The sequence below is a fragment of the Pseudopipra pipra genome, chromosome 1, assembly GCF_036250125.1.
Source record: "Pseudopipra pipra isolate bDixPip1 chromosome 1, bDixPip1.hap1, whole genome shotgun sequence".
NCBI lineage: Eukaryota > Metazoa > Chordata > Aves > Passeriformes > Pipridae > Pseudopipra > Pseudopipra pipra.
This window is the reverse complement of record NC_087549.1, coordinates 42,276,969-42,301,851: the sequence shown is the minus strand read 5'-3', so window position 1 is coordinate 42,301,851 and position 24,883 is coordinate 42,276,969. Positions and strand designations below refer to the sequence as shown.

Here is a 24,883-nt window from a genome sequence, read left to right as displayed (position 1 = left end):
TATTATTTTTAACTGCTTTTGTGTAAGACAGGAGGCTATGTAAAGAACAGGATGTTTTGAACATTGAACTCTGGTGCATTACCTAATACTGCTGCTACAGATTTGATGTCATTTCTCTGCAGGTGTCAAAGGCATCATAAAGAGCATGCTACTGGGAGGTTTAACATTTGGCATATATAAGCCCAGTGGGCTTACTCATACGTCTTTTATCAACAGAAATGCTAAGTTTGTTGTTCGTTTTATACACAATTTCAATTACAACATAACCTATTCTTGAAGTTTGTTTAGATTTTATTGTATTTTTAAATGACTGTAGACAAGATACTTAACAGACTTTTGTCAATCTCCACTTTTTTAGGAGATGCATGAGGTGAACCACTTCTGTCTTCCTTGGAACCCGAGGCTGCTGCATTTTGCTTAAGCAGGAAAGGATAATTCCTACCTACTCTGCAAGATGGCTCTGCAGCCAGGTTCTCAGTTGGTCATCTTGCCTCAGTCACTCAGGGAAATTCACTGATACAGAAAGTCATCCTTCCAAATAATGCAGGTGTCAGAGGTCTGTGTAAGAGGAAGGCTTGGCAGAATCTCTTGTGGAAATTTACACAACATCTGCCCACACAATGGCTGGACAGTACTGTCTTTTCTTCAATTGTCAGGTGCACTGGAATGTGTATAGAAGAAAATCCAAAGAAAATAGTAGATCCAAGATTCTAATGCATGAATAAAAGGCAGTTATTGTTGGAAATATGAACCGTGATTTATTTTGCAAGCAATTTTTCTTGACTCCCTAGTCCCTGCTGTCTTGCAAGAAGGCATTTTGCATTAATTGAGACTTTAAAGAAAGAAGATATTATCATATTTTAGTAAGATTATCTGTTAATTTTGTCTTTTTTAAACTTTTGTCAGGGAAATTTGCCTTTCTGACCACTAAACCTGAGGTTAAGTCTGCACTTATGATATGCATGTAAGAAAGGGCTTGATTTTACATTGTAAAAACATGGCTCAAACTAAAGTGGAAGAGCACTGTTCCCATGAGTTAGGAGCATAATACTGAGAGGGAATTCTCTGAGGAGGGAATGCACTATTTGTTCTGCTGTTCCTATCTCTCTCACCCATTCAATTTCAACACCCTCTTCGTGCTTCATTCATTTTTTGTCCTGGCTTCTAGATACATTCCTCCATGGTCACTTAGCATTGTCTGATATCATCTTACTATCATACACGATTCTTTACAGACAACTATTATCAGCTTTACGCTCACTTGTTCTCAAATTAGTGCCATTATTGTGGTGGATGAGCTAAGAACTGTACTGCTCTTGGTGTCCTCTAAGTATCACATTTCTCCTGGGCCACGCATTCAACATGGGATGGGAAAAGTCACATTCCTCGCTAAATTTGGCTACTGTCTAATGAGACCAGCCTGTGTTGCCTTTCTGTGTGGAAAGGCTGGCCGTTGAAAACACCTGTTCGATCACCCAGTTCGTGTTTCTGTCAGTGTAAGGGAAGTCCCTGTTGTACATTTACTAGTAGCCTATAAAGAGCCAGTTTTTGAGGTCATTTTGATCCTAATCTTGCCATCCTGATTCGATACACTTGCTTTATGTCCATTTTGTCCAGCTGTAAATGACTGTACAAGGCATAAAGCAATGATGAGAACTGTCTTTGGGGACTAGCTGGGGTATGGGCTGGACACTGGGATGAGAGGAATTGGGAGGCAGCATGCCTCCTTTGGGTCCTGACAGAAGAGCTGGTAATATGACACATATACTTTGTGCAAGGACTTGTCCTCAGTGGCAGATGCATTCCTGCTTGCTTGCTGGGGGCTTGCTGAGCTTCTCTGTTGCCCTGCATATAAGATAATGATCTCAGTGCCTCCAGAGTTTGAAAACTCAGTATGAACTTTATGCATAAGAATAATCATACTTACTTTAATTATTTAATCGTGTATGATTACGTATGTTCTTCGTGGTCAGAATCAGAGCACCTTATAGGATTGATTTTACCTAGAGGGGAGAGGGCTTATTACCCCATCCTGTCAAGGGAGTGCTGAGGAAAATCAAGTGCCATAGAGAACTGTATGTTGTATTGCCAAGTCTTACAGTCATTTCAAATCTAATGATATTTGATATTTTTAATCCTCCATTCTTTAAATCAAGGGATACTGCAAGAGTCTGAGCATTCCTTTTAAAAAAGAAACTTTCAAAATCTTACAGTGTGCCGGGAGGGTTTGAAAACTCACAAATTAGGAGACAAGAAAGGATGCTGCATATACCCCTTGGAAAATCTTACACCTTGTGATTTTTCAGCTTTTATTCACAATTTTTGAAAATTTGGAAGAGCTGATGGTAGTTCTGTCCTTTTAAGGTACTGCCATTTAACCCAGATGGTACTCTGAGGATAGCCTCTCTAGCAAAGGAGAGTCTTGAAAATGCAAAGCTCATTTTTGGGAATGCTTGGCCAAATGGGACTGGGAGCCTTTGCTGAGAATGCCAGGCAGAATCACTCTAAAAATAATAAATAAATAAGGCATCTCATTCTACCCAGAGATGCTGTATAGAACTGCTATTAAAGTCCACATTTGCAAATAAAAGCAGCCTAAATTTAACTATGACTCAATTACACTAAATCTGACCCTTTTTTGTTCTGTGTTTCAATTTAACACTTATTTACATTCCTAGACTTGGCGCTGTTGGAAGAGAAGCGAGGGGGAGAAGGCATTTTCATCCTCAGAATTGCTATTAAAAAATGATGATTAGGAAAACACAGCTATAGTCAGCCTGAAGCTGGGTAGCTCATTTGAACCCACTATAAAAGATCGTTTTCTCATCCTATTAAAACTCAGTTAGTAACGGCTGCGTAGGCGGCAGGAGATCAGAAATGAACGTCCAACTTGGAGTCCATACAATTGGGGTTGGGTCCAAAGCAAACTGCCTGATTAGTGAAACAATTTGTTTTTTACAATGACAGCGAATAGGTAAATCTTGTGAGTGTCAGGAAATCCTGGAGGATTTTGAATGGGAGCACTGACTGCTTTGCAAGTTGCACTTTGATTAGAAGGCATCGTTGCCTCTGCTTTTCATGCTCTTGTTGCAAGGACATAAACAAGAGGGACTCAATTTGCTGAGGGCATTTATTTCTCTGTCTCTGTCTCTCTCTCTTGTTTTTACAATCTATGTGTAATGACTAATTGGCTGTGTTTTCCCAGCTATTTTATGTTTCTTTTGCCCTGGTTACAAGTCGTACTAAACCAGTATATCCACAGGGACCTATAGACAGCCAGCACTGCCAAACGATACGCAGCATTCCCCTTTCTCTCTAAGTGTAAAACATTTACAAGTAAATTTACAAATGCATTAAGAACATTTCCTCCGTTGGCTGTTAGTGTTTATTTCTTCCCCTTCTCCTCCCGGGAGCAGACACCTTCCAGACCCTTAACTTTCACACACTGCTCTCCCGTTATTTGCCTCCTTCCCTCCCCCCCCGTCGCCCCTTTCCCTCCTCTCCCTCCTCCTCCTTCTCCTTTTCCAGTTCAGCGGCGCAAATTTCTGTTTGTGCCAGTGGGGCGGCCTGGCGAGACCGCAATTGCTCTACCCCACAGATTGACGAGCCCTCAGATGCCGATTTACTGTACATGGCAGCCACGCTGGAGCCGCGGCACATCTGGAGTGGAGTAAGCTTACTCAGAAACAGGGGCCAGCTCCAGCCGGAGCCAACGGAGCTGAGCGCGGCGCTGAAAGGCAGCCCTCCTGCCTCCCCTTCCCGCCTCCCCGGGTACATTTCCTAATGTAAACAGAGGCCAGGGGGGAAGGACACAGTAACTCTTTGCTGCGTGTTTGTCATTTCATGTTCTTTATCTGCTTGAGGTCAAACTGGAGCTCTGGAAAAACAGAAGCTTTGCTTTTATTCTAAATAGCTGAAAGCCAGCGCTGCTGAAGGGGGGGGGAAGGAAAAAAAAAAAAGAGTTTGCTTTTGTGTTTATTTGTTCCACTTTATGGTAATTTAAGGGATAATTTCATTATCTGCAGCCAAATTGAAAACAAGCTGTTGTCTATGCTAATGATATCAGCATATTATTTTATGTACAGTAGGCGTGGAGCTCTTTAAACCACAAGTGGACTGGATTTCTGCTTACAGCTGTACTACTTTAACATTTTTTTTTTATAGTCACAAAATGAGACTTTCCTTTTATTATCTGGAAACAAAAAACATTATGGATGGCTGCTTTGTTTTACAAAATGGTGAATACCTTTCAGGGCCCCGTGCCAGCCTGCTGTCTCACAAATGCATCTTAGCTATGTTACTGCAACGGAAAAGTGTGCTCGTTCTGGGGCCGATACGCTGATTTTATAGTCCAGTTTGCTGGACTGATGAATTTTAATCTCTGTAAAGAAGTAGGAGAGATTTTTGAGGCATTTACTGACTGTTAGCAATCTGGAAAAGAACTCTGTGATTCTTTACAAGTTTTATATAATTTTTATTTCTTCTTTCTAATAGCAGAATGATACAGTTTATAGGTTAGTTGTTCAAATGAGATTAAAATCATAAACATGCAATTTAAAATGGCTTTTCCTACTCAGTATTCCTTACAACTCCATGAATTTTACAGTGAATAAAGGAGAGAAAACAAACCTCAGAAAACATTGCTGCTGATAACATACTGATGCATACTGTGTTGATTTAGCTGTCTTTAAAGACTATAGTAAAAGTCTTATTTAGATGAAAGCAGTGGTTTAGCCGATATGGAGACTATTGAACAATCTTGCTCAGTAAATATATGAATAAACTGCTGCGGGTCAGCCCCTAAACCATTTTTGTCTGCAGGAGTAGAAAGTCTTGATCAGCACATGGTTTTCTAGGGATGTTGGTTCACTGTCGCCTCTCAGTTCACAGGCCATGCAAAGTATTTTAGCTTTCTGGTGGACTAAATTCCAGATGAGTAAGTTGCTCCCATGAGTGTCAATGAAGGCAAACTTATCTATCATGTAGGAAAACTTGGGCTGGGCAGCAAGTGTGGCTGGGCAGCAGTTCTTGTACCATTGTAGTTCAGAGTTTCAGCAGTGCATTCCCCACCCCCTCATAGGGCTCTTATGATTGGTGTTGTATGTTCTGTGTTGATATACCATAATACTTATGTAAGAGATAGCAATATAGGTTTCATATTTCTGTATTACTGTTTTTAATGGATACTGGTTTAGTTGATTATAGTAATTTCTTCACTAAAAAAAAAAATTGTGTTTTCTCTTACTTTCATAGTCCTTCAGATCCCAGTAGGAAGGGGCCAAAACTCCTCATAAACAATGTTGGCCAGGTCTCAGCCTTCTCACCAAGGAAGTAGTGGGCATTACCTCCTTGTGGCTGCTTAGAAACCACCTGGGGTGAAATTCAGTAAGGAGTGGACTGTTTGCATGGCAGAGGTGTTGGTCAGCTTGAAAAGACCAAATTGCACATCTCCAAGGTCTGTAATAACCTTTCTGTGCCTGAAATCAGAAGCAGCACCATGGGTACAGGGACAAATACAGGGATGCTATACCATTTTGCATGATCTAGGTGATTACTGAGGTAGATAAAATGGTTTCTTTGGGGTGAAATGATTTATTTGGAAAAAAACACATGTCTACACAGAAAAGCTGATGAAACCAGTCTCAAAAGCAAAGCTGTTTGGCAAATTTCAGAGAGACCTTGGCACTTGACTGAAATATAAACTTTTTTCAGGGACAGCTGGATTTTGGCTAAGTTCTTCTGCAAGCCTGCAGGGCTCTGGCTGGCAGACCATTGCTCAACCTTCCGACTGGCAGGGTACACGATTGATGGCCTGTCATTGCCGGATGGCCCACCAAGTAGTCTACCTTTGAACTAAAGACCTCAGGGCTTCCAGGTTTCAAAACTGGGACAACACTTATTTTGAAACTTTTTTTGATATGTTTTGGTATGCATTGGAAATATTTTGATTTCAATGAATTACCAAATCCTGACCCCAAAAAGTGTTCCACAGGAGTTTTTTGAACAGCTCTATTCCAGTCTTCAGTTTAATGACCCCAAGGGGAAAAAAAAGTTTCTCCATAAAGCAGAAATAAACCAGAATCCAGTGAATGAGTCTGAAGCAGGATTCCTCTGACCCCTCCTTACCGTAATCCCACTGGTGTCCTTGGTCCTCCAATAGACTCGTCTGGGCCCAGTTACACAGTTCTTGTCTTAATTTTAAATGTGATATCCTGATAGGAATAATTTCCCTCCCCCGCTTCCCCCCTTTCCATTTAGTGCACGTTTGAAATTGATTCAAACTCCTTGTTTTGCACTAATGCCAAAACTATCCATGAGGTCTCGAAACGAAATCTTCTTGGTAGATGACTACGCATCCTACTGATTATGCTATTGTTATTATATTAATAGCATATTCTCAAACTTAGGCAATGTGCAGGTGCAAAACTCTCATTCAACAGTACATAACTCTTTCATCTGCCATTTCTTGCCAGTAGATTTCCTGCCCATATGAATGTTTCTTGTGAAATTTCTGGAGAATAGCTGTTGGAGTTTTGCCAAATGTAAGAAAACAAATACACAAACAACCCCTTTCCAAAACTCAACAATCTCCCCCTTTCCCAGTCCTCTCTTTTAGAAACTACTACTTCATAGTAGATGTTCTACATCTAACAAAAAATACCAGTTGTGAAAAAATAAGCAGCGTGGATTAACGTAGCAAAGGTAAAAGTAAAAGCTTTACTAGGGTGGTGCCAATAATGTCACCACAGAATGCCTGTGTATTGGTATGCCCTTTTGGTTCACGTGGGTGCCTCACTTTAAATATGTGCCCTTGCCTGTTCTTACTCAGTCATTCACTCTGTTAACACTTCTTTGGAATCCTGTCCAGATATATGAGGTTTAAGAGACAATTAGCCTTGGCAAATAATATTCAATTTTATATTATTCAAGAGAAGCCTTAACTCAGTGGGATTTTTTTAGGTAAACACAACTTTGGGATCTACACACATGCTCAAACAGTGGTGAAACCTGTGGACTCTCATTCACAAACTATATTTATTCCAGTAGGCTTCATGCTTTGTGACCATCATACAGAAATGAAGACAGAAGAGCACTTTGAGAATCTGAGGGGATTTAAGGGTTTGAAAAGTGTATCAGTAGGTGTTACTCTGAAAAAACATATGTGTGTGGGAAAAGGGCAGTTACACTAACCCAGCTATTAGCAGTGTACTTTAAAAGGCAATAGATCTCTTTAACATCTAAATAAACTGAGAATTCTGCCTGGAAGTAAAAAAGGAATTTCCAGTTTCAAGTGTGTTATTTCCTCTCAGTGTGATTATTTACAGTATATATCTTTCATGTTTTTTTGCAAAATGTTATTGACATTTGAATGGTATTTCAGCATAAGATTATGACAGATGCAAAAGTCAAACACCAACATTTGTAATATTTTTGACCCCAGGATAAACTGTAAAAAATTATCCTATTGTACTTTCTTTGCTTGCTTTCGGTGTTTTGTTTTGTTAAAGCAGCAAAGGATTCATTGAAGTGGAGCCTGCCATTTGTTATTGGCATTTCTCAGAAGAGTAAGAACAGTCATCAATTATATATTTTTCCAATAAAAAAATGAACTCATTATGTAAATGTTCAGATTAGAATTCTACCCCAAATATATATGTATCCTAAAAATAAACTACAATAAATGTTAGACTAAGCAAAAATGAAGAACAGCAAAAGAATAAAGTCGACGAAAAAAAGTGAAAAAAAAAAAGTAGAAAACCACAACAATAAAAAAATGCAGGCATTAAGTAATATAGTGGGTATGAAAAAAAAAGAGCTTCAAGATGAAGTTATGAGAGAGACAAGGGAAACTATCCACAAAATTGTTGCAAAAGCAGAATTTATTTTTACCTGGCAGGTGAAATTGTGATCACAGTCACTGCAGTCAAGTCAGGTGTCCTGAAACACAACAAATAAAAACCAAGGGCTTTTAAATACGCAAGATTAAAGAAAGATTCCAATGAATTTCAGTGATCATCAAATGATGATTTAATAACTGTGTCAATAACTTTTTTCTCTATTAAGTTTAAATTGAGTTATACAAGTAAGAATTGCAATGTTCTAAAGAATTATCCCCTTCTCTTCTGAAGCAAGAAACGAGAGTTGGAAGCTCTGTTTATATGAGGGGGAATCTAAAATTTGGATCGGATTTGTGTTTTGAACCTCTCTAAAAGGAAGATGCATTTTGACTGGGGCTCTAAGGTGGACCCATCTCTAATTCTGTTGTCCCCAAACTAAGAAAGTATGCTGGACCTCTTATGCAGAGCATGATTGAAATCTGTGAGTCTAAATTATTCCTGTAAGTGAATTTGAAGAAATGTGGTGCTTTTTAGTAGATTCAGCCCCATGACAGGACTCAGTTGTGTCTTTAGGTGAACACATACAGCCCTCCTTAATCACTAAGGATTGTACAAGTGCAACAGTTGGCAGACAGGGACTTTTTATTTTTCATTAATTTCTTAAAGTCCAGTTGTAGTATGAGTATGTTCCTCATTAGTAACAGCACTTCTATATTGCTTTTCCAACAAAACTTGCAAAATATTACATTACTTTTTGGTCTGCTGAACTGCTGAACTACTGAACTGCCAGTTCCTAACAGAAAGGAGCTGTAACTGAATCGCTAGTAAAGGGGCAGGAAATTAGATAAAAGGGTAGCACTGGTTTTACATGCGTAAATGAAAAGATGTTAGCTTCAAATATGTAGCCTTTCAATATATTTTCCAAATCTTCAAAAGTGCCTGACTTTTGTTATTGAAATGCTGCACTAAATTTACTGACCATGCTCCTATGTGTTGCAATAGCTTAGTTCATGTGAACAAAAATTAAGGTGAAAATTTCTTATATCCTGATAGGCACTGTGGTGTCTTTGAAAATTAAAAATCTTAGGGCTTGCATGATTGCAGCATGATTATTGGACAAACAAAGTTTTTTTTTCTGGTAAGTACATAACAAGACATTATTTGGAGGAAGCTAGCATTATAGTCAGATAAATACCCTTGCTCATGCTGCCCAGAAAACTGTGGTAGGAACAGTTATTGAAACACATATAACAAACATTGTGGAGAGAAGAACCTTTTGAACCTCCTTCTTTCTGGTAGGGAGGAGCAGTTGTAAAAGCAGAACAGGCTATGTTGGACGGGAATCCTCCCACCTAGCTTTAACCACCTGTGTTAAGTGTACCCATTTTAGGTTTCCTTTACAATCAGTGGAGGATGAGAGGTCTCCAGAAGGTGAGATGTATTTTGGCTTTGCATTGTCAGCTGCTGGAGTGTCTCTTTCCATTGACTGTAAAGGGCACTTAGGGGTCCTACAGCCCACGGGTGGCTGCTCAGATTTAAGTGGGATGAAACTGGGCCATCCAGTATACACTATAAATGTAAGACAGATAATTACAGAACTACATAACAAATGGAGTTCTTGGTCCCATTTAGGGAAACCCAAGTTAAACTTCTCTAAGGCCAAAGTCCACTGCTAGGAGGGGAGGAGAAATAGGAAAGAGAATGCATCCTGGGTGAAGAAATAAAACATTTTCTCAGATGCTTACTCAATAGTATTGTGCTTCAGGCTCAGGATGTTGCTTCATTGTCAAATGGCTGATCTTTCCTTGTCATGCTTTCCTATTGTTCTCCCTTCCTTAAATAATCCTGGCTTTCAGCTGCATTTTTAATCCATTTAATTCATTTTCAACTCCCCTAAAAATCAGAGATTAGTTTAGTAGATCAGGAATGAGTTAGAAAAAAGGTTGCATAATGGACCTAGTTAAATTACACAGTTGCTACTTGCCTTTGCATAGTAATAACGATGAAGTTAATAGTTTCCACTTTATTTAGCTGCTAAATTCTGTTTTGTTTCAGAAATCAACTCCACTGCAATAACTACATTGTTCTTTGCTCATTAATCTCTATTATTTGTTCTTCTTTGAATTGTTGTGAAGTTTCAGAACATGGGTAGTCCTCTGGCAAACAGAAGAACGTGTTGATCTATTAGACCTTTTAGGCTCTATGATTTAGACAAAATAGTACTATTATAATGGTTTACAGACTTTAGTGGCTCAACTTAGGGCTTCATTGTGCAGTCCACGATATCACAGCAGCTCTTAGGCAGAATTCCATTGCTGCAATTTGTTGTGTACAAAAGGTACAAGAACAGCATAGTGCTAGTTATTATACAGTCAGTATTTGTCAGTAGTTTCCAGACCACTACACTTGCAGATAAATAAAAAAATAAGGAGGGGATTACAATTAACATTTGAGGTTAATTTTATTTTCTTTTTAATTTTTTTTTTAATTGCATTCATACAGTATATGCCTTTATGACACTATCTACTACTGTAGACTGCTGCCACAAATTGAATTGAGTCTTGAATCATTACAAGATAGGCAGTAGGAGATACGTAAATAGTTGTACAAATACTGTAGTATTCTTCAGCAAAAGAGCAGTCCAGTGCAACAATTACACTAATACAGATGGAAGTGTTGACGCAGATTATTCTATCATCTTAATATTTATATAGGTATTCCAATTTAAAGTGAACAAAGCATGACTTTTTTTTCTCTTCATGTGTTTTTAAAAAAATCTTGCAGTTAATATCTCATTAAACATGTAGGGAAAATCTCCTAAGATTTTCCTTTTGCTCTGACCTCACAATCAATAAATTCCTGTGGAGCAAATGCTTTATTTCAGTTTCATCGGTTAGGTTCCCTGCAATCCACAGTTCTCTATCATCTTTTCTACTAAGTGTACACTGAACATCTGATGTTCAGTGGTCATAACTATAATCTCTCTCCCTGTATCTCTTTAATTTGCCGTTTCCTGTGATGGAGCAGCCCTTGACATTACATGTGTTTCATTTAAGATATTCTGTGTTTCGCTCAAATGTATTTGCTGTGTTTGCCCAGTCTTTAGGGTGTCAAAGAACAACAACAACAACAACAAAAAGGCAGCCTGAGGTGACATGTTTGAGCTCCTATATAGAAAACACAGCAGAATAATGTAATTAATTATTTCTATATTCATTATCAGGACTCGTCTCAATGAAACTGCTTACAGCATTTGTGTGCTTTTCAAAACATACAAATTGTGGTAGGTGCCAGGCTTATCTCTGGGACCTGCTGTACTACTGAGTAGCTCTCAGACCATCTGGGTTGGACTGCGGTGTCCCACTGAGATGGTACTGTGCCTCTTTGCCCAGGGAATTTGGACTGGCTAGCAGAAGAACAGAAATATGATAGTTTAATGCCCAAAGCTGCAGTCTGCTCTTCAGAGTAACAGCCATTGGGCACACCACAGAGTGAATCTAACTTACTCACCCAGACTGGTTATCTCATCCTTTGTGTTTTTATTTGAATTTGTGAGGTGCTTCCTGGAAAAAAAGCTTTTATGAGGGGTCTGTATACTGTTCTGTATGAGGGGACTGTTCAGAGTCCTTGCAGTGGTCATCTAACAGAGTCATACTTTTTGTCTCTGAATTCTCAGGAGAGTGCACCCAACTATTTGAATATTTGTGAGTGGACTCTAACTGCACAAAGATGAATTCCAGTTTAATTAAAAATTTCCTGGATCTTATATGGGCAATATTTGCGTGTTGTCACACCTTCAGTCACAGCTCTGCCTGTATCATTAGTTCAGAACAGCAGTTCAGACTAGCATAACAAATAATCCAGAGTCACTGAATATGGGTTGTCACTGTGGATAGTTTAGTTGGTTTTCTCAGCATTTAGAAATGGTATTTCTCACCTCCTCCACACAAGCCTTTTCATTATCCTGCCAACTTCTTGAAGGGAAAAATAACTTCATCCCTGTTTGAGGTGTTTCAAAAGTTATGTGTGGAGAAACTTGGCTGGTATTTTTTTTTAAGGAATATTAGTTAAGGTATGCACTTCATTTCTAAATAAGCTACAATTGAGGAAGCGTTTATGTAATCTCTCTACAGCAGGAATGTTCAGAAACATTCACATTTGAAAATGTTGTTGCACCAGTACATCTCAAAAGCTACATCTGTGTGAAGAGCTTAATCTTTGGCAAAGTCCAAAAAGCTGTTGCCATGCTTAGAGCAGAATCTCTATTTTAACATCTGAAAAAAAGATGTTTCTAGCTATCTTAGTTTTCCAAAGTCCTTCTACAGTGAACAGTGTGCAAGTGAGAAATCCTTCCAGTAAAGATGCCTGTAGAGATGTCTGTCTCTGGTGATTATAAAAGAAGCACCTGTAATCTAAGCATCTTCCAGTAGATGTTTAGCTTTAAGACTTAGGAAATTAGGTGAGATGAATCCTTTTGCTAACATTTACATATAAAGCTTCTGCAATGTGGATTCCCAGAACTTGACCTTTCAAGCTTAACCTGATATCTGAGCCAGTGGCTGAAGGCAGACTTCCTGGCATTTCCCACTGTGCTGTCTGGGTGTGAAAAGGCTTAAGGAGTCATATCCAGAATGAGAACATCTACTTACCATGCTGTGTTCATGTGGACATCGGCACTGCAAATCAGCATTAAGCAAACAAACTCAAAAGAATCACTTAGGCTACTAATTCTTAGGCCTGTCTTTGACTTTCCACTTATTGAAAACTTATTTGTCAGTTTAAAATACAAATGTCATTTTACCTTCTCACCAAAGAGTGGTCCACATGTGATGAGCTGCTTAAAGAGAAACCAGGATTCATGTAAGTATCCATAGTTCTGCATAAGGTCCATACCTTCCCTACAGAAACTTTGAATTCAGTGCACAGTCAACTCTCAAGGTTACTTGTCCTGGATTTAATACTTCAGAGTTGGAAAATTCTGTTCAGAAGAAACAAAGGTATTACAAAACATCTATGAACCAACCAATGAACTGAATTTCTTTTTGAAAAACCTAGTACACAGGTTTCAGTAGAACACAGGAGCAGCAATGGGAAAGGCATAGCCTAGTGTTTACGAATTATACAAAACATAGTGCTGTGTCAAAAGCAGTAGTGTTAATGGCACATGAAAATAGATGAGTCTAAAGTCCAAATAATGCTCAAGAAATAAATGGAAACTCTGTGCATGAGTAGAATTTTGGATGTCATATGAATGTAAGAATTACCATTTTATCAGGCCTAAATCCTGCCTTGGTGAACACTGTGGCTTTGGCAAACACTTTCTTTGTTAGTCTGCTTGCATCTCAGTTATGTCCAGAATTCCCAGTAAAATCAAGATTCTACTATCGAAGCATATGGTCAAAGTCATTCTCTGCCCCAAAGAATTTATAGTCTGAAACTGGGAGAACCTCCAAATTGTTGGAGCTACCCTACTGACATAAAATGATCTCTCTTTTGCTCTGGCAAAATATCCTAAGCATCTACTTAAAAGGTGCTGAGTGACCTCATTTAAACCAATCCTTAGGATTAGGCACACTGTTTGTTTAAACTTTTTTGAGATCCTGAGATACAAGAAGCTTTGGAAGTGCAAAAATTTTTTAACTGGCTTAATATGTTTTTGTGTTTATTTGTAGATGTAGAACTTACGCAGTATAAAATTTGACAGCTAAGACTAGTCATGAAATTTCACCAGGAAAATAAAAACCTGTTAACAATTTGCTGACATTCATGAAAACCCTTAAATGCTTCCAAATCTGCTTCCAGGTATTCACATGCAAGAATCTGAGAAGTTTTGCATTGCAAATATTAGCAAATGCTTTTTAAATCATGCTTGCTTTTCACACACCATTTATATAAGAGCTTTTTGAGTAGCAGCAAATTGTAGTCCTATTAAATTTCAGTTCACCTTCACACTGGTACTTGAGTAAAAAATTGTTTTTTGGGGTATTTTAGAGACAATCCAAGAGTACATGTCAACAATTAAGGATCTGAACATAAAGTTGCAAATAAGAAAATATGCTATTAATAATGAATAGGGAAACTTCTGTTTTACACATGTGAGCAGTTCAGTCAGTTTACTAATCATTGTATTAGAACAGAGAAGACTGTGTATGCCATTTCACCATTTTTTGAATTTCTCTGTTTATGTGTGAGGAGGGCAGCAAACATAAACAAAATAAAAAATTCACTTTAGCGTCTTGGGTTAATTACCAGGTTTGGATAATATTCTGTTTAAGGCAGCCACTTATTTTTTAAAGAATAATTTTTTTAAAGACAGCAGCTTTTAATTTTGCAATCCTAATACTTCTCTGTGGGTTTATTTCTAGGATATTCATCCTAATTTAAATTTAACCATCTGGAGAGTGTAAGCACTAGTGGGAAATGGAGAGAAAATTTTGCCTTTTTTTCTTTCTCTTGCATATATCAAGTTTGTCAAGCCTATTGGTGAGTCATGTCCAGCAGTTTTAATAGTTTAGTCTCATTAGCCATTAATTCACTGGAGATGATAATATTTTTTTATCATTTATGGTTTTGCTTCTTAATGGTTCTGCTGTCTTACCCTAAGGAGTGCAGAATTGGGCCAGGCAGGGAAATAGGAACACTTGCAGTTAATCTGTAAGACTGACTGTTACTCCCTATTACCCCTCATTAGTATCCCTTGCACTCCCTTTTCCTCATCTTTTCCTCATCTTTTCCTCCTGCAGTCCAGCTCCCAGTCATATGGATCTCTGGTAGGTTCAGTGAGGAGGATGAGCAGTCCCAGTACCCTCAGTGTACAGCTGAAACTGTATCCAGCTCTTGCATCCCCCTGATGTGTTTTCGTTCATGCCTTCCTAAAAGGTTTGCCAGAACTTGAAGCAGCCTAGGCATTTAAAATTTAGCTTTACTCCTCTGACCCTGACTCCTCTTTCATTTGCACTGCCTTCCTTTTGGGAATTTCCAGGAAGAATATGGTGGTAGAGTTGTCTATAATCTGTGTATGCACATAAAGTGTGCCTTCATGTTACTGCAGGACCAAAATCCAGGCAGTTGTCTGCTTTAAGTTATGCCTCTTTCTCCTTCTCCTGAAGCTGGACCTGCTGCAGTTTTGTGCCATTGGTGGCCTCATTTTGATCTGCTCTAAACCCAGGCATTGGAGCAATGCAGTTGTGCCAAATAATTTCTGCAAATGCGCTGGGAAGAGCAAGGTAATAGAAAGAAAAGCACCTCTGCTGAACTTCTTTTCCCTCCTCCCATCATTTCTATAAACAACTTCTGATGAGGAAAGTGGGAATTTGGTGTGAAGAGTGGAAAGAAGACATCAGCTTGGAGAGGCAAGGGAGATTGGCAAGGGCAGGAGCTTGGGAGGGGGGTTAGCAAGCCAGAGCCTGGGGGAAACTAGGTCTATCTGGAGAAATAGAGTACAGAGCTCACAGTAACTGCAGATGTGTCATCACTCCCAATGGGCTTAGTGGCTCAGGCTTTCTTGACAAAAGCTGATTGCATGCAGTTGCCTAAGGAGCAATGTTAAATCAATCTTATAATTTTCTCTATTTCTCCAAGATACCTTGTTTATTCTCTGTTATTTCATCTCAGAGGGTCTTTTTCATAAGGGCTTGAAGGACACCTTAATTAACAGCAGCAGTAATGGCTGGCAGGGAGGTAGCAGCATGTGTCCCCTTTCCTGCCCTGCCTTTTATTTGGTCAAGGAAGTCACTTGCACTTTCTTTCATCATTCTTCCTACTCTCTCCCTCCCCCGTGTCCTGACTCCCTGCCCAGATTCAAGAGCTTGAAGGTCTGCTGGTGGTAGCCGTGGTGGCTGCAGGGAGGAGGGAAGGGGGGAAAAAGCAGAGGGAGTAAAATAAGTGTCAAGGAATTCATTGTCTGTTCTCCACCTGTTGTTATTCTGGTCCCAATCAACCTGCTAGCCAGGCTGGAGCCAGTGGCCATCTGGAAACACTGCTCTGTTTATAAACTTGGCATGAAGCAGCACTCCCGGGCCCTGACCTCCCACACAAATCTGGAAACAATTAGAGCAAGATGATAGGCAGGCAGGCAGGGAGAGGAGGGGAGGGAAAGAGCGTGTGAGAGAGGAGGCTTCATAGAAGGGGAAAAACAGACAGAGTGAAGGGGAGCATGGAGAAGGTGGCAAATGTTTCTGAGATGCAAATATTTATGCCCACCTTAAACGACCGCTGGCTCATTAGTTATTGCCCTTGCCAAAACAACTTTTTTTTTCCACGAAGGCTAAGGCACGCCTCTTTGCTTCCTGCAGCAGCACAGGTTTTCCAAATTACATTGTATGTTTTACACTGCTAAAAGTTTGACTTTACAACTCTTAGGAAATTGAGATGGGTCTGTTAGGTACACATGCTAAGACTCATACATGTTCTGTACTTGGTGGTATTGAAAACTGGAGTCCAAATATTGCAGCTCCCACCCATCTCTACAAGGAGTAATGTCTTTCTCTGCTACTCACACCCCCCAGTATGCTGCTTTCCAGAAAGAATGGCTGCCAGTCTCCAGCTCTCTGGAGTGTGGGAGTCATTTGGGCTCAATTCTCTCAAGCCTTCTCTTGCCCCACCCTACCCACCCACTCCTATTGCAACTCATTGTTGTCTTTACTGGGAAGACTGTGCTTTTCCTGGTCAAACCAGACCTTCAGTCACTGGGTTACTCCCTAGCTCCTCTTTGGATTTTGGACCCTTTCCCAGCCTTGCTCTTGCCGTGCAGGTAGGCAGCCTGCCCATCAGCAACCTGTTCCAGTGACTCTCTTGAGGAGAGTAAGGAAGAGCCACATCTCATCACAAAACAAACCCATGCATTTCACTTTCTGGATACATGGTGTGGGCAATCCTGTCTGTGCTCTGGGTGGTTTTAACATGGCTAATAGAGATGCCAGTGTGTTAATTCACTTCTCATAATGTGTCCTTTCAGTGCAAGAGCTGCAAGAGCGAGTCCTGCCTGGTTGAGACAAACCGGACATTCATTCCTGCTGGCCTGCCCAAGGGAGGATACCTTTTGGCTCACCTGACAAATCTGCTACTAACACATCCTGAGAAGTCAAGTGTTGTGTTTCAGGTGCAATAAAAACATGGCTCCTTCGTGGTGTGAGGAACTGCTCATGGTGACATTAAATTTCTCTCAGAGTGCATCTCAAGAGATCCCTGTACTTGCACTAGGTGTGGCCCTGGCAGCCACAGTCAGAGCTGCTGCTGGGGCAGCAGGACGCGAGCCAGTGTGGCATATTGTGCAGTATAGCCCACATCTTTTCATTTCCTCAATTTTCTTCACGCACCAGTCCTAGTATGCCTTGCTTGTGAGGTACATTAAAGGTTTATCTGCCCTGTAATTCGACCATAAAAAGCTGCAGCTCAAAATGCCCAAGATAATTTCTTCCATGATGTTGGACTCACCTCTGGTGTCTACCTCTGGGCAGCCTTTTGCCCATTGGTCTCACCAGAGTGAGTGGTTTGCCTCAGCTATTGTGTGCTGGCGACAATACAAGCATGGCCCAAGTAAGACTAAGACAACTGATAATGCTTTAATGCATAATACCAGCAGATCAGAAATGATCAACTTCAAGATGAGGGCTGTTTGATTTTCATGGCTCCTAAGGAGTGGTATGTTATGAAGTGGTGGTTGTGGTTTGATGGGGGAACTGTTCTGAATGCTACGGGAAGCACACGGGGTCCACTCTGCTTGTGTCATGCTGTATAACAGTTTCTCCATTATCTGATGCTGATTTTCCCTCAAATGGTGAGCTATCTTCATTGGATACACACATAGTATTTGTGGACTAATTCTATGGTGTTTGAAAGTCTTTCGAAAAGTGCTTAAAAAGACTTTTCCTCTCCAAGGGAGTTCAGTGGTTCAGACTCGTTAATCTGAATAAAATATTGCTATCATAATTAGTGCTAATTGGCAGCTTTGTTTGCAGCCTCATCAGAGTCAGTGATTAGCTAAACAGAGGTTATAAATGCATGTCTTTACTACACATAAATAAAGGGCTTTAAGGTCAACTACTGCTAAACCAGCACTTTTCAGAGCACTGTGTTCATGTACTGCCTCCTTCCCTTACCAGAAATTTGTGTTTCACAACCACTGGTTACTTTTCTCAGATTTGCAGTAAGCATTGAGTTATTACGTTAATGTCTGGTATGGCTGTTTCTATGCTGACCCACTAAGGAACACATTTTGTTTTGACATGGCCTTGGAAACTTAAAGGAGTACAAAATGCACAACATGTAGGCATGTAAAAATAAATACAGGGAACCCACCAGACATGAATAGCAAGGAGGCTACAAGCAATTCAGCCATAGGGCTAAGAAACAAATGGTTTCTTTATGTGGCTCTGGCTGTTCGGTAGCTGTACTTCAGAGCAATGTAATGGGTTTTAATGTTCATAAAAATGTTCAATCTGGTAAACCAATTTTTAGACTCTTACACAGTCTTGTTGAAATTGGATTCATTTGAACTGCAATATAAAATATTATGTTTACTTAACCCTTGTAAACTGATCTCCTTTGTCTTCACAAACTTGCTGGGCAGTTAAGGACCTAACATTCCTTCCGCAGTTAATAAAATTTTGCATTTTTCTCTCTATTCATAAATTTAATTACAGTCAGACCTGATTAATCAACATCAAACTTTTTTAATACTCATTCTTTTAGGTAGCTTTGGATTGAAAAATACATATGAAGGTCATACACTGAGACTTTGTATATTATTCATGTTCCAAAAGTCTGCTTGGATTTTTTTCTGTGTGCAGCCCTGCAGATAGTGCAACTTACATCAGCTGAGGGCTGATTACACCTATCATGCAGATAGGTATAATATCTGCATGATAGGTATAGATATTATCTGCATAATAGATAAATAATGTCAGAGCTTTGCTCTTTATAAAAGATGATAATCTCTTTCTGTCCTCATTTTTGAATAAAAGTCCTAGTGATGTGAATGGCAGTTAACATTCAAAGCTGTTTCTCTGTTCTTCTCTCTACCCATTTCCTGAATTTTCATCTGTCTTGCGCCAGGGTCCCTGGAGATATTTCATACAGGCATTTCTATGTTACTTCCAAATGGGCAAGAATAAACTGCATTCCATATGGCCATTAGGTAGCCTTTTTGCTACATGTATATTGCATTTCCCAAGGCACTCAGGATTTACAAAAATCCTTGAATGGTACAGTTGATGTTGATCAAAGAGCCCGTGATTCAAGAATTTATGAAGAAAGATTTTGAGGTTTTCTGTCTGAAATTTTGCAGGGAATACAGTGGCTGGAGTAGTGTTTAAAAATCCTAAAGATTTTACTGGAGTTAGCTGGTCAGTAGGAGTGAAATCCCTTTACAGCCTTAAAAGACGATATAACTTGGTGTGGACTTTTGTTAATTTAACAATGAATGCCTTGCACTTGGTTTGCTGTGCATGGATTGTTGAGCTCCTGGGGACCATCTCACCCCACTTTCAGTGTGGAATATTAAACAAAGTACAAGATTAGAATTTTAACTAAAAGTGAATAGTGAAAGGACATAACATGCTGCAAGTTTGGCTTTCACCTCAGAGCTGATTAATGACCACAGAAGATAAATGGAAAAGGTCAAACCTATCAATTTTAAAACACAGAGCAATTACAGAGCTGCCATTTCTTAAGTTCAAGCTTCCTGCTACTATAAGTCCTGCTTGCAGTGGCTTATGCTGAATGGTCAGTAAGGCTTATGAGAGCACTTTGCATAAAGCTGAATTTTATCAGGGCTACTTTTCAGCTGTGAATCAGATACACTTTTGTGTGTAAGCTCAATATTCTGATACTACTAGGATAGATGTGAAGCTGTGCAGGATTTAAGCAAAGCACCTACCATAATGAGGAAAGAAAATATGAGATCCTTTTATTTGTAAGCCCCTACGTTTGTAATTTACAGAAGATAGCTTCATCTCTTGGGAACCATCTGTATTTCATTGGGGTGCTCTTTTCTACCCAGGTTTATGACATGACTAATCGAAGCACTGGGAGATCAAGTGCCTCACTCAAGGTCACAGATCATTTTGGTAGCTCTGTCTCAAGCCTAGAGTTCAGCATGACTGACTTTGTGATAACACAGCCCCTGTGAACTCCGAAACTAAAGGCAATACAAATAACTGTGTATGGCATAATCAGTAAAAGACTTTGTTGTTGTTGTCGTTGTTGTTCAACATTCCCTTTTAAAAAAATATGTGGAGAGAGAGTACATGAAGAGTGACTAGGAAGGGAGTAAGTGAAAGAAAACAGTGTGTTCTGTGCTCATAAAACAGTAACAAGGACTTGTACAAACTGTATTCATGCCTAGAGCTTGAATGTTTCAAAGTTGTTTCTACAGAGTGCCTTGTAATCACTATCCTCAGCATCCTGTTTAAGAGAAGCTATTAACTGCTTGCAGTACTTTCCTTCTATTTTTCAGTAAGATAATATGAGGCAAAGGCCAAGAGCTAATGTCAGGTTCTGTCCAAAGCACTTTTTTTTTTTTTTTTTAAGAAGAGGTCTGTTAGTCGATATTTTTGAAGTGGCAGAAAGGAAGCACCGGGGCAGTGTCCTTCCTGGCTCCGCACAGCTTCCTGCGCGCTTCCCTGCCGAAGTGTTAGTCAGAACGCTGCAACAATTCATGCTCAGCCTCCCACGCCATCGTCTGCCTGGCTTTGATTTTCTGAACTTGTACAATAGACTGATGGGTCTGTTCTCTGACTTAGCGATGAGTGTACAGGTGGCAGAGCAAAGAGCCAGCAGAAATATCTTTGTGATTCAGAGATTGTGAATGATCTCTGTGTGTGCGTCTCTGAATACACCTGCCTTTTAATGCTATAGTAGACACGGTTGCGTAATGTACCCAGATTAAAGTCTACAGGGCTCTTGGATAAACCCGTTGTGGTTAAAAAAAAAATTAAAAATTAGAGTTGACTGCTGACTAAAATGCTTTCACGCGCACTTTTCTCATATCCCTGGTGATGAACTCTCTCCAGACTTCTTCCCACCTGTTTATGGCTTGGCTCTCTGGATCAGGTGCTGTTCCCATTGGCACCAGTGCAAATCCAGTTACCTGATGTAAACTAGAACCAGTTGGGCAGCTCAGGCTTCACATCGTTGTAGTCATTGTGGAGCCACAATTTGTGAATGGAGTGATGTCTAGCACCATAAGTTCCCGCAAATGGTGAAGGAGTCACTGATTTTGCCTGTAGCAACAGCTGCTGAGAAAGGGAAGAGAAAAACCTCTGCAAGAGCAGGAGGAGATAACAAAGGCAGTGTGCAGTCAAGAGTCAGTCAAAGAATCATGATTATCTTTGACTATATGTTCACTGAAAGAAACAAGCTTTTTGTTTTTCTGCCTCTTGTGGGTGTGCCTTTTATCACATGTCCTTTTTTAAAAAATATAACCAGCCTTTTTCTTCTCCCCTTTCTATTCTAATGGTATAGCTATTAGTGGCTTCATCTTAAGAACTAGTGTAGTAATGCAGTCCAATCTTCATTCTCTCTCAACCTTTTTTAAGTCCTTATGCTAATTTTGTGTTAAGCCCAAACTGTCTCCTCAAAGAGAGCCCCACTGTTCTGACTTCAGTTGTCTCTGTGGTGAGAAACTTGTTTTTACCTTCCCATAGCTGAATGCATCAAGGAAGGCTAATACAGAGCCTCTCAAGAAACCAGTAGGCTTTTACTTTTCTTTAAGAGGACAGAGGATAACAAGAGTTTGGGAAAGTTATACCCAGCAGTAATAGCACTAATCCTTGGCACATTTATATCTGCTGTTGTGAAGGATCATGCTGCTCTGCACCGTTGGGAGAGAGTGCAGGCAAATGTTTAGTGAGAAACTAGATATTGAAGCACGAGATATGAAATGTTATGAGGACAAAAGGATTCTGCTGTTGTCAGAAGCACCTGGTTCCTCGGATCAGCCAGGGTCAACGAAGCCACCTCTGTTATCCTGCCACATAGATATGAAATATAGAATAGAAAGACATAGCAATTCCTACGAGATGAGAGTTATTAGAACCTTCTCCATTACACTGTTATTAGCTTGCCTTGCTGTTAACAAGTCAGGCTCTACTAATGCATTTCAATAGGAATGGCTTTGTAACCAAGTTCTGCATTATTAAAATATTTGCTGTGCAGCTGTTTAACCAGATTTGTTGCTGCTTTTTGTTGTTATTGTTGTTGCTGTAGTTCAGTTCCTTATTTTCATGTCAGTTTTGATACAACCAGAAAACTGCCCACATTGTTTTTGTACTTGGAGCAGTTTATTGTGTGTTTAGTGTATTTCCAATGCAATCTAAATGTTTGTGTTATTATAGTAGCTCTGACATGTTCACAAATAATATTATCTGGGATTTGATGAGTAACAACTGTTGATGGAACGCAAACTTGACCTGCATTAAAAAAAAGTTTCCTCCAGCCATCTTGGACACTAAAGCCTGTCTGGTACATCAACTTACTTTTGTACTCAGGAGCTGCTTTAGGTAGATTTACAGTAAGCCATGGAATGGAATCTCAATGAAGTGAGTGCCCACTCTGGGCCTAAACTTTTACATTTTGTCCCTCAGATTTTTAGCAGGAGACCTTGCCCACTCTATATCTGCTTCATCTATGAAAATGCTTTGCTTTTTTGCACAATATTGGAGACATATGAATCTGACAAATTACATTTGCTGTTAGTTTAGAAGAAATCTGTGAATATTGTAAATGAAAATGTGTGGGTCTGTTTTACTGCTTTGTTCATGATTGTGTAGCCATACAAAATTCCAGATTCATGATTGTGTTATGTACCTTTACACAGTGGATGGTAACTATCAAGAAATCAAAACTGTATTTTTTATTGTTATTTATGTTCGCTTTTCATTATTTCAAGATAAAATTCTTCTAGTACCCCAAGATGCTGATGGCATATGTAACATTAAAAGTCTACATTTGTCTTTTATATTACTATTTCATAATCCTAAAGATGTTAACACAAGGTTTCTTGGAATATTTATTAAAAAAATAACCACTCTGCAGTACATACGTGACTGTGTTTTGTGGTGCTAAAGAATTTCTCTGTATCCTATTGAGGAAAAATGGTAGAAAAATAAAACTAGGAGAGAATTCACCTGCTTCAGCTCTCTGACCAAAGGCTTCTCATCTCAAGTATTCCTGACAGCTGCCTGTGGAAGTCTTTGAACTGTTTGGTACTGTACCATAGGACTTCCTGATTTTTTTCAATTTGCGTTGGTTTGGAGGCATCCCTGTTACTTTAAGTTAAGCTGTGCTCTGCTTGAGAAGGCCCTGGTGCAGGGGCTTGTTCCCAAGATTTCTCATTGTTGCAAACTGTGACTCAGCTGTGCTGTAGCTGCCATAAGCTGCTGTCTGCCCTTGCTGCTTTAAGCACTGTAATGGTTAAAACTTCTTCAAGGCAGTCTGAGGTTTAGTGGCAGGACCTGATAGTTTGTGACGACACACAAGTGTCAGTTCGAGAGGAGCTGTTCTGAGGTCGGCTGTGTTAAGAAGGTCACTCAGATGTAAAGTGAACATAGCACCTACCTACAGCTACCTACAGAATAATAGGTATTTCGGGCTTTTTCTTTCAATCTACTCTTTACTTTGCTGTTGCAAGACAGTAAAACCTTGCTTTTTGTTCTTTGGTGTTTATAGGTTGCTGCAAAGACGTAATGGTAATATTTTTTACAAAAGGTAACAGTTGTCATGCTTGTAAATCAGAATAATAAATCATGAAGTTTCTTATTTCTTTTTGGTGGGCTATTTCTGTCTGAGAGTTGCATTCCCTGTTCACTAGAAAAGACAGGTTTCCTGACCACTAAACAGCTTTTCCGCTTCATGTAAGTTGACACTTGTGTTTGCAGCACCAGAAACAGTGAAATCAACCAAAAGAAGTCAGGAGGGTTTGTTTTTTTTTTTAATGGTCTATAAGGCACAGATAATTTATGCATCATCATCATCAGATTACATAGGAGTTTTGTTTCCTCTAGTGCAAACCAATTTCTTGAATGCTGAAATAAAATCCCTATTTCCAGCAATACTCAAGACTTTCAATTTTGCTTCTGCTGCCTCAGGAGATCCTCCTTCATGGAAAACTGATTGCAGGAGACATACATTTTCCAGAAGTTTTCTGCTGCCTTGTACAGCTTTTATACATGATGCTTAAGTGTAAATTCATTTATGGAAGGTTTGCTGTTTATTTCACAGGTGATAAAAGACTTCACCGGAGGTGAGATTTGACAACGAGAATCTTAGAAGATTGGATTTAATGACATTTTTCACTCGTTAAAATGAAAAGATTACAGTGCAGTTGTCTGAAGACAGAGTAAAACTTAATCCCTTTCTGCTACCTGTTTTGTTGTCCCCAGAGCGATTCATCCTCAGCCCCCTCTTCCAAGGCTAAGGGTACAAAAGAAGTGGCCCTGGGATGTGATACTAGAATTGGGCTTCAAGTGGGGAGAAGGAGCATTTCAGGAGAAAGAAATTGCTTCATGAGAACTGTATTTGTGAGTTCTTAAACTATTTGTGTTCCCATCAGATCTTCCTCCTTCATGATTCAGATTCTCCCCTGGCTTAGTGCTGCAGTGAAATCATACTTCTGTGCTTCTGACATTACAGGCTGTTGCCAGCATAGAAATGACTGTGATAACACAAATCCACCAGGGATGGGCAAACTACTTCAATAAAAATAGCAACTGTAATGAACCTCAGCCCAAATTTTGAACTCCCCCCTGCCTTTTTTTTTTTTTTTAAGCTAACATGATTTTAGTAAGTACCTCCCTGAAATTAATCATGTGGACTCTACAGTCTTGGCCGTCTTCACTGATCCAGCTGCTGTCCTCAAATCTGACAATTTCCATTGCTTCCCTTGGGTTAGAGGGAGTGAGTACATTTTGGGGTATACCTTTGACCTGAGGAATGCATGGGATGAGAAGACATCAGCCAGCTGAGCCCAAAAGAAAATGTGCCAAAACTGAGACTCCCCTGATAAAATATAGTTTGGACAGGGGAGCTCTTGGAAGCCAGAGGGA

General features: G+C 39.6%; 1 long non-coding RNA gene across 2 annotated transcripts; it reads left to right on the top strand.

The window, feature by feature from the left end:
• Nucleotides 1-3,409: 3,409 nt before the first annotated feature.
• Nucleotides 3,410-23,597, top strand: LOC135413613 (uncharacterized). Of its 2 annotated transcripts, none has more exons than XR_010430308.1 (3): nt 3,410-3,771; nt 16,795-22,593; nt 22,626-23,597. It is a non-coding gene; the product is annotated as an uncharacterized LOC135413613 (long non-coding RNA). The 2 variants fall into 2 exon arrangements; XR_010430309.1 differs by having other exon boundaries at nt 3,411-3,670.
• The last annotated feature ends 1,286 nt before the right edge of the window (nt 23,598-24,883 follow it).